Source organism: Erpetoichthys calabaricus, chromosome 7, assembly GCF_900747795.2.
Source record: "Erpetoichthys calabaricus chromosome 7, fErpCal1.3, whole genome shotgun sequence".
Taxonomy (NCBI): Eukaryota; Metazoa; Chordata; class Cladistia; order Polypteriformes; family Polypteridae; genus Erpetoichthys; species Erpetoichthys calabaricus.
The window spans coordinates 159181201-159194699 of record NC_041400.2 but is presented as its reverse complement, the minus strand read 5'-3'; positions in this window follow the sequence as shown (position 1 = coordinate 159194699).

Sequence of the window (13499 nt, the reverse complement as noted above, 5' to 3'; positions counted from 1 at the left end):
GTGGTGATACCATATGATGCCCATATGCTGTACTGTCAATTGTAGTTGCCATTGTTGTATCTCTGGCTGTAAGATCAAGCCAAAGTCCTTCTACCTGAATTGCCTGACAATAAAGTTCAGTCCAGTTCAATCCTGTTTACTATTGGCATTTCAGCAAACACTGCCAATAAACAGCTTCTGTTACCGGTAAGCACAGTAATCCAGGTCCCTTCAGGTGACTGTTACCTTTAATACTTTTGTGGCTGCTGAACAATTCTTCAATTTTTTTTTTCATTTCATCCAGGAAGCTTTAATTGGAACAAGTGTTTTAAAAATCTGTAAAGCGTCTGGAGTCTGCAGTGTTCTGTTTGACTCATGTAGGAGGGTGGTAAATACACCAAGATGCAGTTACATTGGGTGCTGAGCACACTTTGGCATTGCACCCTGTCTGACTGGAAATGGAGAATTGTGCATTCTGTCTGGAAACGGCAAGGGTGATGAGCAGGGCCATAGTGTTACTATGATCTCAGAGTGCGAGTACGGTCCTGGCTCAAGTCTTCCTGGCAAGTGTCAAAGGGAGTCTGCTTAGTGCTGCTGCTCAGTCAGCCAGGCAGTCTGGTTTGACACCCAAGACATCAACACTTGAGAGCATTTTAGGTTTTTATTTTCTTCTTGTCCTGATCAAAACTTGCCTGCTTGTTATATAAAAAAGTAGTAAGGTAATGCATACAGTCATGTTTAGAGTGAAAGTTTCTGTCCTTTGGTTGCAAACACCTTTCACGAACATACATGAAAAGGAAGGGCTCTTAATTTTCATCGGACTCCCTTTAATTGTCTAATAAGATTTACAAATGAAAGCCTTTAAAACTGTTTGAATTCTATTTTGAGAACTTCATAGCTGGGTACATTGGTCACAGCAGTGAGGTGATCTTTGCTTGTTATCTTGGACACTATAAGTACACATTTTCTACCCACCAAGATAAGATCATAAGTGTTATGTCTATTTCAGGGTTCTTCCCCGGTTTATGTGTAAATTCCTTTGTCTTCCATCCATCCATTATCCAACCCGCTATATCCTAACTACAGGGTCATGGGGTTCTGCTGGAGCCAAAACCAACCAACACAGGGCACAAGGCAGGAAACAAACCCCGGGCAGGGCGCCAGCCCATCGCAAGGCGCACATACACACACACCAAGCACACACTAGGGACAATTTAGAATCGCCAATGCACCTAACCTGCATGTCTTTGGACTGTGGGAGGAAACCGGAGCGCCCGGAGGAAACCCACGCAGACACGAGGAGAACATGCAAACTCCTCGCAGAGAGGACCCAGGTCTCCCAACTGCGAGGCAGCAGCGCTACCCACCGTTCCGCCGTCCTTTGTCTTTTTTGTTCATATTTTATCCTTTAAATATTATTGTTTATGTTTATATTGTTATTTATGTTTCTTATTTGCTTAACTGTGTATTTTTGTCAGTTTTGATCACTATTTAGTTTCTATGTGTGAGAGTATTTCTCTCTTGCTTCTTTGCTTTTGTGGGGGGTTCCCCAAGAGGCAGGGCCACCTATTCATCACATTTGAGAGACAGCTCCCAGCCCTGTAAAGGCTGATGGGAAATGCAGTCCCCCGCAGTGCATTGAAGGTGCTTTGGAGGTGGACGAGTTATACCTGTAATTGATATTTCTTTGATGGTTCTCTGGCTTGTGATTTAATTCTGCTCTTGTTTCTTAGATTACAACTTAAGGATTGTGGCTTGAATTTGTTTTTTGTGAAGTGGCTTTTAGGCAAAACTTTTGTCTCCTTTTTGGCATTTTTTGAGCATTTTTTTTATTTTTGCTATGTTGTTAATAAATTCTCCTTTCATAAAGATTGTGGTGGGACTTGTCATTTTCCGAGCCGGAGTTTCATGGTGAGACGTATCTTGAAATATTTGAGACTCTCTTGTTTCTGAGGTTTATAAGCTGTATAGGGGTGAGTCTGATTTTGTAGCAGCTCAGATAGGATTCTGACCTGTTTTTTGGGGACCTTACCTCAATGACTTAACATTTTTGCAATTTGTGTGCCACTGCAATCACAAAAATAAGTTTTTATAGTGGTTATGATCACATGGGGAATATTTGACCTGTGGAAAAAAATAAAAGGGAGGTGGAAGATGCAAGTGAAAAGAAAGAGATGTGGAAAGGCAAACCAAATATTCAAGACCAGAACAAAAACCAAACATTGTCATCAAACGGTATGTCAAATTAAATTTAACAATTGTTGGAAAAGATCCACCTAATATTGTTCGGTCACAGAAAAGGTAACAGAGAATTTTTAGATAAAGGACCAAAAGAAGAGACAGGTGCCAGAAAAACAAGCAAACATTTGTAACCAGAAGATCACTTAAATAATATGGTGTAGCTTAAATCAAAAATCCTATATCGTAGTCAAAAATATGTAGATCTTATGTCATGTTCAAGGAACACTAACTAAAAAACATATACAGTAGAACCTCTGTTCACGAACGTTTCCGAACGCGTACAAATCGGGTTACGATCAAAAAGTTTGCTAAAATTTTGCATCTGTTCACAACCACACACTCTGGTGGCGAACAAAAACACTGGCAGCCAGTTTTCCTACGCACATTCGTACGCGCCAATGATTTCCCTTTCTCCATTTCCCATTTTCTTTTGTTTGCGTATACAGGGCCTAACAAAGCAGCTGATGTTGCAAAAGGAGTTACAATGTTAACCAAGTAGAAGCCTCAAGTGCTCGAAGAGGTGGAAAAACTGTTGCTAGTGTGGTTGAATGAGAAGCAACTTGCAGGGGATATCGTAAGCGAGGCGATCATATGCGTGAAAGCCAAGAAGATTCATGGCGATTTGCTGAAAAAAATCCTTCTTTGAGTGGCGAAGGTGAGGAATTTAAAGACAGTAGAGGATGGTTTGAAAAGTTTCGCAAGACAAGTGGCATTTTAATTTTTTTCCCTGTGCTTAAAACTCATAAAATAAGTTTACAGCGAGCAGTTCGTAAGGGTCTAGCGCAAACTCTTACAATGTTAGTTTTCTCTGTTGTTCAAGGTTTTCTCAGTGTTATTCAATGTTTTTACATTTAGTTTACTATTACACTGTGCATTCTATGGTATAATTAACTATTTTTGAGCTTAAAAAAGATATATATTTACATACAGTTCGTACGTCTTGAACAGATTAATTGTATTTACATACAATCTTATGGGGAAATTACGTTCAGGTCACGACCAAATCGGGTTGCGTCCAGAGTTTTGGAACAAATTACGGTCGTGACCAGAGATACCATTGTACTATTCTTTTGTTATTTTTCCACAAAATCAGATAGCTAGGAAGTGAACTTTATACCCAGGACCTTGTGATGTCACTGCCACTAAGTACCAAGTCTTTTCCCTTGCAACAAGGTAACAACTGCGCCACAAAAAAAGCAGTGCAAATGATAAAATGGCAACACTGGAAAGACGGATAAAAACGTAAATTTTACAATATTTTCTGGAAACATTCTTAAATCAGATTAAAATTTCTTGGTTTCAAAAAATAAGTCTAGTTTAATGTAATTATTTTAGGAAACACTTCAGAAAAGGAACAAAAAATGTGAGAAAAATGGAAATCATAACAGATATATGCAATGACACAGCACATCAGATGATGATTGTATCTTGTGGCAGGCTACAAGCATAGCAACTATTAACAACATGGCCTTGACCGTGCAAAAATAGCCACAAAATGGCAGTAAAAAAACAAAAACCAAAACAGAGAACAACATCACTATAATAAGGATAAAATTAATAAACAAGTTTAATAAATACTGTATACAATTATAGAAATGAAACAAGCTGCATAACTATACATGACTATATGTGTCTTGTGGGTTATTTTGAGTTTTTTTTTGGATTTGAGAATCTATTATAAAGGGTTTCAGTATCAATTTGACAAAGTTTATTTTTATTTTTGTTATGTGTTTATGTGATATGGGAATCGCAAGCACAAGACGTGACGTCAGTGGATGTTATGTTATGAATACAGTGGCGGTTCTGTATAGAGACATCCCTTGGTTGGATAAAAAAACAAGCGTTGGTTATTTTCTTCAAACAAGTATACCTACCATTAGGGTCCATGCAGTTTTCTGAAAACTCTTTTTGATCTTAACTTTTTCTCGTTTTGTCCTTTTTGCCTTGTTTTCCAAGTTCTCTTATCTTTCTGGTTACAAATACTTTCATTTTCACTGTGATTCAGGATCACGCTTCCATCTCCTGGTCCGTTTTTGTATTTGCAGTACTCCTCAGAGATGAAGTCTTATTACATCAGGGAAGCCACAACAAAGATTTATTACAGATGTGAATCAGTAAAAGGAATACTCCTTTAGCTCAGCAGGATAACATTCTCTTGCCCGTACTCTTCCTTCAGAGGAGATTGCATAGTCACAGCAATCTCTAGGCAAAAAAACAAAGTTCTTAATGTTTTAAGAGTTTGTTTCAGAGATAAAGAATATAACAAGAACAATTGGAGCGGAAAAGGGTTGCTTCAAGGACCAATTGACAGTTACCAAAAACAACTCCAAATCAGAATCCAAAAGCAATACCAAAAAACCATAAGCCAGTAAAATACAATATTCCAGTGCTGAAAATTTTAAATCAGAAGGGAGCCGAACAAGCTTATCACATTGACTGCTGGATTACTCATTACCAGGACACTGGAGTATATGCATATATGATAAAAAATGAGCTCTGTCAAAACTCATTAAAACTGTAAAGAAATGTATTAGAAAGCAACAGCTTTATTATCAACAATATCTCTGTCAAAAATGTAAAGTACGGAAGCTCTGAATGGCACAATGAAAAAAATTATGGCCTGTCCCCTACCCCGTAAGTATATGAAAATATCTCGTACATACGTGAATGTATCCCGTACATATGAGGTAAGGGTTATCCCATAATTTTTTTAACTGCACGGTTCAGAGCTTCCATAGCAAAGAAACAGTTAATGACTTTATTTTCACCAGCAACGTGACTAAAACTCTCCTTTTGAATGAGAGTCCTAGAAGAATGGCACCTCGCAGAGTGCAGGTTTAGATGAACATGTGCTTCAAATATTACACACTATTTTTTTTTTGCTTGTTGCAAACAAAGCAATGAGCTTTGCGCTTAGTGAGTGCCAGAATGTCCATGTAGTGCTGTCCTGACATTATCATGGAAAAACATCTTGGGGGCAACTATCCACATCAGTACCAGAGCCCACAGGTTCCACATCATCCAACTGATTATCAATATCTTGATCACTATCATTATCATCCAAATTTTAATCTTGCAACAAATCAAGTTGTTTCAAAACATCAGTGGCTTTATACCTTCTTTTCAACAACATAATCCTATCCACTAGATGGCAGCACTGTAGCAGGTAACTGATGCATGGCAGTGAAGCTTGCTGTCAGCGTCTATAGTGGCTGTACACTGAGGTACGAGTTCTACTGTATGTATGTCGCATCTTGACAGGCTCAATGAGATACGACTTAACGTTTATGTCATGGTCAAAAATTTAAGAATACGGTAAAGTCTCAGAGGTAGTATGGAGGATCAACCAAAAATATTTTAGGTTTTAAAATGGTACTGGTGCAATGGGTGCTCTGCTCCCTTAGTTTCAAAATATAAAAATGAGGAACATTACAAGTACAAAAAGTATTAGAAGTAACATCCAGCCATCCATTTTCCAACCTGCTGAATCCGAACACAGGGTCACGGGGGTCTGTTGGAGCCAATCCCAGCCAACACAGGGCACAAGGCGGGAACCAATCCCGGGCAGGGTGCCAACCCACCGCAGATTAGAAGTAACAACAAATATAAAATGCATACTAAACAAAATATTAATAAAAGGATGGCTTAATAAACAAAGGAGGAAAACAGATAAAATGCAAAAGACAAGACAAAGTATCAAAAACTAGGCAAGGAAAGATATCAAAAGATCACTACCACTGGCTCTGTAAGAGCAAGTGTGTTGTTTGGGATCACACAATGGGTTAAGCCCATGTCACATTATTTAGATTTCCAGTGATGTTTAGTCATAGGTTTCAATTACATAATCTAAGTGAGTCAAAGACAGTCGAGAAAACATTCCCATGATGCCAGTCACATAATGTGACATGCTCCATTACTCACTCCAACTAGTCCACAACTTGAATCAAAAACCTGTTTGATTTCGCCTTTAGTCATAGCGGCGGGACTCTGTGTACATGAGAGCTGACAACCAATATATGCTCAACTAGAAGTACAATGCATATACAGTAATCCCTCGCTATATCGCGCTTCGCCTTTCGCGGCTTCACTCTATCTCGGATTTTATATGTAAGCATATTTAAATATATATCGCGGATTTTTTGCTGGTTCGCGGATTTCTGAGCACAATGGGTCTTTTAATTTCTGGTGCATGCTTCCTCAGTTGGTTTGCCCAGTTGATTTCATACAAGGGACGCTATTGGCAGATGGCTGAGAAGCTACCCAGCTTACTTTTCTCTCTCTCTTGCGCTGACTTTCTCTGATCCTGACGTAGGGGGTGTGAGCAGGGGGGCTGTTCGCACACCTAGACGATACGGACGCTCGTCTAAAAATGCTGAAAGAGTTGCTACCTTCTGTGTGCAGCTGCTTCGTGAAGCGACATGCTGCACGGTGCTTTGCATACTTAAAAGCTCAAAGGGCACGTATTGATTTTTGACTTTGTTTTCCTCTGTCTCTCTCTCTCCCTGCTCCTGACGGAGGGGGTGTGAGCTGCTCTCTTCAACAGCTTTGTACCGGCGGTGCTTCGCATACTTACAAGCCAAACAGCCCTATTGATTTGTTTACTCCTTTGAAGAGGAAGATATGTTTGCATTCTTTTAATTGTGAGACTGAACTGTCATCTCTGTCTTGTCATGGAGCACAGTTTAAACTTTTGAAAAAGAGACAAATGTTTGTTTGCAGTGTTTGAATAACGTTCCTGTCTCTCTACAACCTCCTGTGTTTCTGCGCAAATCTGTGACCCAAGCATGACAATATAAAAATAACCATACAAACATATGGTTTCTACTTCGCCGATTTTCTTATTTCGCGGGTGGCTCTGGAACGCAACCCCCGCGATGGAGGAGGGATTACTGTAATTCAGTGACGAGGAATAAGGAACATGAAGGCTTTGGACCTCACAAATAGAATAAAAGCTTGTCTGTCTGATGTGTCATGTTATGTGTACCCTGACACAACTGAAAAAGACAATGAGGGCAGATTGTGAGCTGAGCTTTCTGCACCTGTTAACCCTTAGTACAGAATGCTGTTGGCTGTCAGAAAATGGGATGAGCACAACTGTGCTGCAATGTCAGCTTCCAGTTTGCAAATGTGACAGGCCCAGAGACTTTCAGCTTTGTAAACCGACATGGTCTGGTGATGAGATTGTCAACTGCAGTCATGAAGTTCTGACATACCCTATGACTAGAAGTCGTATAACGTGACATCAGCTTTACTGGTGAAAAACATGTACATTACAGTCAACCTCTTTGGCCACTAGTCTAAGTACAGTATATGTGTCTATAACGAAAGAAATAAAGACAGGTGGAGTTTCGCTTTTATTTATTTAACTAGTTAATACTGCCTGGGCCAGAAATGATCAGCCATCCCCAGTCTTTTGTCTTCTTGAAATGAAAGCATTCCATACGTTGGTTTGTATCCCTTGACTCATCCCCCATGATCACCTTACTGTTTTCTATATTTCATTATGTTTGCATAACAAGTATGCCCATCCTCTATTGTGATTCAAACATTTTTCTGTACACCACGTGATTGAAAGCAGAATGCGCCATACTTTCTCCCTAAGAGTTTGGCTAGCATTCCTGTCTTCTAGGGAATATATGAACATGTCCCTGCAACAAAGACTTTTGAGTTAATTAACAAAGGAAGATACTTCTAGCAATAATACATTCAGCTGTAATGGACAGGAAGCACATCAGTCATCACTGCATTCCAGCACATCACACTCTGTAATAAGACTTTACCGTTTTATAAACTCATCTCTGCCTCTCTCAAGACACCTCTTACAAAACACCAGCCCCTACCAACAGTCCTCCCTGTCCTCTCCCAAATCATCTCGATTGAATCTTCAATGTAGTTTCCATAAGCCTGCTTCCTCTTTCCCCATCCCCAGACCATTTGAATGTTCCAGACTGTTAGTTTTTGGACAGTTGGCTTGATAGGGTTGTTGTATTCTGAGTAAAAAGCATCACAACAATTTCTTGTCAATGAAAATGAGCACAGCAAACTTTTCTTTCTTTTATTGCCTTTACGTAAATCTGTATTGTGTATTTTATACTGATCCTTTAGGCCGGTCTCGTGCAGTGTTTAGCTGGTGTGGACGTGTGAAAGGACACCCAGGAACATCAAGGAAGTGTTGGGAGACCAGCATGGTCGTCCCTATTAATCCCAACTTAAAAATATTAATAATAAACACAATAAGTGCTTGATGGTGCAAAAGGCAAACAAACAGAAATAAGTAGAAGTCTTTGTGACTCTCTTTCTAAGGTTATCAGCTCAATACAGCAGGTCTTTCTCAGGAGCCCCATTCAGAGTGTAGCTTGCATCCAGATTGAGACGCCTCTTTCTGGGGGGTTTGGTCTTTTATAGGACACCGACAGGAAGGGGCGGAGTTACTTGGCCTCATTGGGCGTCTTCAAGCAGCTGTGGGTGAAAAGAGACAACAGTGTTAGCAACAGCACCCCCTGTCGCCCCGGGGTGGTATCACTTACTGTACCTCAAATAAAAAGACAGAGAACCAGAAGTAGTTACTGTAGTTTTCTGAGCGGCTTAACATCTTACTGGAATTAGCGTATTATTTAATTAGATTCTCAAAATTCATCAGGCTGCAAAATGAATGACAATTAATTGCATCTCACTTTGTGCTTGGACTTAAATACACAAAGGCAAAGCCACAATCAAAAAATATTTATTATTTCTGAAAGCTTACATTTAAATGAAATGGAAATGGCAAAAAATAGGTAGTGCCCAGGAGGGAGGATGGTTTCTTACACGGATGGGAGGCCAGGAGTTGAATGACAGATGGAGTGGCTGGCAGGATGGAAAAATAACTTTGTGACATGATGGACAGACGGACTGAGAAAAGCCGAGGATGTGGAGTGGTTCCATTCCCCATACACCAGGTGGCAATGGTCCTCGTATGGGAACCCAGTAGGGACACTTGCAGGGGTGATTGGAAGATGGAGTCTGGAGGTGCAGTCCTGTCAGGGTCCCTGGGGGTGCTCTCAGGGGGGGAACTCTTTACTTTCTCCAAAAAAAAGTTATATATAAAATGCTAAGGTCTGCCCGTATGTCACACAATTACTTGCAAACTACTGGGGGTAGAACATTGATCTTGGTCTTAATTGAAAACTTAGGACCTGATATGTTCAGTTAATTCAAAAAAGTGACCTGCACTTGTGGGTTTCTTATGGCAAAATAATCTGCAAACAAAGTGATATGGTGGAAAGACAAACAAGACCAGTGACATCTGCTGAGCATCAAGTAAATTGCAGAGGGCAATAATGTGATGAAGAACACCACAATATGAAAAAGGAGTAGAGAAGAGACATTTCCTGAGTGTCAGGTGCAGAATACAGACTGCAGGAATGTCAAAGATGGAGAAATGCTAATGACCAGATGTCTGTGTGTAACTACTGAGGCTAAAACCTTGATCTTGGTCTTGATGGAAAGCTTGTGACCTTGTGTAGCAACAAAATTCAGCCACCTCAGCAAACTGACATCCGTTCATGGGTTTATCATGTCAAAGTGACTTGGTGGAAAGAAAAGAAGAGCAGCAACATCTGATGAGCGCCAATGATGTGATGAAGAATAGGAGCAACTGATAAGTATCAAATGTGGGATGCAAGAACAGCAAATACAGAGAAATGCACGTAACCAGAGGTTAGTGTGTTTCACTAAATACAAATAAAGAGACAGGTTAGGAGCAAGTACTGATACAGCGCGTTGTCACACCCACCACATGACAAACCACCTCAGGATTAGGACCCAAGTGCAGCCATGCAATGGGTGACACCTCAGCACCACACAAGTTCAGATGGAGTGGAATCAGTGTGAGGTTTTTTATGGTGGCCGGAGTGTCAATTCTGCCTCCAACCCCCAGGTTTTTCCGTGTAGGTTGGAGGGCCTACATGCAGGGCTAGGATGCAGATTAATGTCATACCCAGGATGGAGCAATTGCAGGTTAAGGGCCTTGCTCAAGGGCCCAACAGAGTAGAGTCACTTTTGGCGTTTACGGGATTGCCTCCACTCCAAAAACTACAAATAAAAATACCATAAAAATAATTTTTGAGTCAAATTAGAACAAAATTAATATGAGAGGTGGGAGGAAATCTACATGACTATGGCAGAACATACAAACTCCACACAAACAGCATCAGGATTGCCAAAACAGTGTTCACGTAACAAGATTTCCTTTATACAAAAATACATTTTGTCATCTGTTGTTGCCAGGATAGGCTCCAGTCCACCATGACCCTAAATTGCACTAACAGGTTTGAGAATGTTATGTACGTATCTTACCTTATGATGTACAGTACTGTAAATGTCACAATGATGAAGAATGTTTTAGTGCACAAATAAATCAACTGAAGATTATATACACAAATTCTTCTGGAAGAATGTGAAATCATGTAGAAAGCCACCCACATCTAGGCATTTGTGGAAGTACTGATGACAATTTTATCAAAACATTAAAAATAAGGCTACAGTCTAATATGTATTTATAAGAGATATTACATGTAAAAAAAGAGTCCAATTTAAATGGAGTAGGCGTGTTAGCTAAACAAATAAGAGTAAAGCTACAGACTGTATTTAAAGGATTACAGTGTGGATTTTTGTAAAGAACTGTTGCTATTATCATTTTACAGGACTGTTTTCATTAATTCTTGAAAGACGCCTCTCAACTATTTATACAAAGGCACCTTCATAAAGAATAATTATCTCAAGCACATCTTGCATTTATTACACATGCAAGAATAACAACATAAAAGACAATAAAGAGAAGAGGCTGTTTGCTTAGAAAAGCTCATCAATGTCGTTTTTCTTTGAGCAATGTAACAGGCAGCCTGGAAACACTCCATTCACCAAAGTCAATCCAAATAGTGAAAACAAAATGATGTTAGGAGTAGATGGTGCATGATAGGACAGGTTTGTGTGGAGCATTGAATTTGCCGTTGAATGCTACAGATCTACGTCCAAAAAGGCAACATGAGCAGAGTCACATTATCTGGAGAGACGTAATTATCCCAATGGAACTGAGACCCTGAGTCAAAAACAACTCTTTCACTTTATCCAGTCTGGGTTATCTTACATGAAAAATCATTTCAAATGTGTGTGTAAAGACTCCTTTTTGTGTTCTGTAAAGTAAAATGACAGAACAGGTTTCAGTAAAGTAAAGGCTGCAATTGATTTAATGTATCGTGCTTATGATTTTGAATATTCCTAACATATCTTCTAGTCTTGGTTTAAAGATTCATCTACTTCATTTTTTACTAACAGCTTATTTCCTTTCATCCTGGAATAAGCCTTGTATCTTTTTTTTTTTTTTACTTTATTTTTCTAATATTGTTACTGTACTGTATATACCGCTTTTATGGAAGCCAAAACTATGTTTGGGGCAGCACGGTGGCGCAGTGGGTAGCGCTGCTGCCTCGCAGTTGGGAGACCTGGGGATCCGGGTTCGCTTCCCGGGTCCTCCCTGCGTGGAGTTTGCATGTTCTCCCCGTGTCTGCGTGGGTTTCCTCCGGGCGCTCCGGTTTCCTCCCACAGTCCAAAGACATGCAGGTTAGGTGGATTAGCGATTCTAAATTGGCCCTAGTGTGTGCTTGGTGTGTGGGTGTGTTTGTGTGTGTCCTGCGGTGGGTTGGCACCCTGCCTGGGATTGGTTCCTGCCTTGTGCCCTGTGTTGGCTGGGATTGGCTCCTGCAGACCCCCGTGACCCTGTGTTCGGATTCAGTGGGTTGGAAAATGGATGGATGGATGGATGGAAAACTATGCTCAAAATTCCAGATGTTCTCTCACTGGCAGTGCATAGCTTAGCTTAACCATTACCTGTCTTGGCTTGCACTTGTAACTATCCATCCATTCATTGTCTAGCCTCTTAAACCAAAGTTACGGCTGGCAGCAAGCTGGCCATTAAAATTTCAATGTGGATGAGGTGCCAGTACAAACCTTTCATTTTGCTCAGGTTGAAGCTCAGTTCCAGTGTAGCACTGGAGAAGAAGTGTAATTCGGTGACCAGCATTTGGGTAAGCGGTGATGACAGAGCTGTCAGCATGTTGGAGACCTCTGAAAACTGTAGATACTGTTTTGGACTTTGCATAGCATCTGGCCAGTCTGACAACATTTTAGTCAATTTTGAAATGAATGCTTGTGCTAGAAGACACCAGGTGTTGGGCCTAGCAAGAAAGCTGTTGAATAGTGATAGAACAGTACACATCCATATTTAACTTTTTTTAGTTAGTGAAAGATTTGGTAGTGGAACCACTGAATACAAAACAGGTAGCTATTTCATAATTAACTCTTAGGAACCCTGATTTACTAACAGTTTTGCACCATTTCTGAAGTCAAAGGCAGTATGCTGGTCCGTTGGTCCACAAACTGCTCATTATGTGGTTTCTTGGCCCTTTTGCGGTACATGTCTTGCTGAAAATATTATAGTTTAATGCCATGTGAGAGTCTAAAAATATGCTGAGTTTCTGAAAGGACACTTCCTTCTGAAGACACTTCTGGAAGATGTAGGCAAGTGTCTTCCAAGAGATGGAGAGATGTAATTTGTCAATCGAGTTGTTACTGTCAGAACTTCATGAGGGAGATTATACTGGAATTTCATATTCTGATAGACATCTTTTAGGTGTTCCTTATTTTGAAGGAAGTAATAAATGTGAACATTTTTGCTCAGAATTGCTCCACAGGCATTTAGAACTTCTGCCAAAATGTGTGCACTTGGCACTTTGTTCATCCTCTCGGGTGTGAATGTATTTATCTCACATGTGTTGGTAAGATATGGGACTAATATTATTTGGACTTGTGTACAAATTGTCAGTTTAATTTGGTTTCAAAATGCTTTTGATTATATTCTTGACATTTTTTAGGATGTGATCCATCCTTGGAGATTGGTACATACAGAATCACGCTCACCTTAAAGAAATTTCACTTGTTGTACTGCTTTAGTGTACAGTTTTCTGTTTACTATGGCTATTGGTTCAGCAATGGTTTTTTCCCCACTGAGTCCAGTTATTAGTTGACTTTGTGATGTTGATTTTAGCTGAGTTTCAAATCTCGAAGAAAATGTCAGTCAGTCAGTCATTGTCCAACCCGCTATATCCTAACACAGAGTCACTGGGGTCTGCTGGAGTCAATCCCAGCCAACACAGGGCACAAGGCAGGAACAAATCCCGGGCAGAGCGCCAGCCCACCGCAGCCAACAAAATGTTCCAAACGTATCATATGGAAAGACTATG